The sequence below is a fragment of the Neopelma chrysocephalum genome, unplaced genomic scaffold (assembly GCF_003984885.1).
Source record: "Neopelma chrysocephalum unplaced genomic scaffold, ASM398488v2 Primary Assembly neopelma1_345, whole genome shotgun sequence".
In the NCBI taxonomy this organism is placed as follows: domain Eukaryota; kingdom Metazoa; phylum Chordata; class Aves; order Passeriformes; family Pipridae; genus Neopelma; species Neopelma chrysocephalum.
Genome location: NW_020898009.1, coordinates 417,078 through 417,484, shown reverse-complemented (window position 1 = coordinate 417,484; position 407 = coordinate 417,078).

Here is a 407-nt window from a genome sequence, read left to right as displayed (position 1 = left end):
GAATCCTTCAGTAAAGGATCTCCCTCTTCCCTCGCCTTGCTTATAAGGACCAGAATAAGCAACGGCAAGGGGCGGATGCAGCCAGCCATGGAATATTTCCTGGAACCCCAAAAAAGAGCACTGGGAAGAAATTAGGATTTCTCCGCCGACTTCCCCCCGAAATGTATAAAAACCTTTCCTTTAGAAAAGTCGGAATTTCGAGTGCAGATCAAACTGTGCAGAGGGTGAGACCTCCGAGGGTTGTGCCCTCGGGAATGCAGGGCTGGAGTGTTCCTTCACTTCTCACTTTGGGAACATCCTGACAGCTGTGGGATCGAGGACTCTTCTATATTTTTCCCAGTGTTCCCCCATTTCTCACTTTGGGAACACCCCACAGCTGTGGGATTGGGGACTTTTCTGAGTGAGTG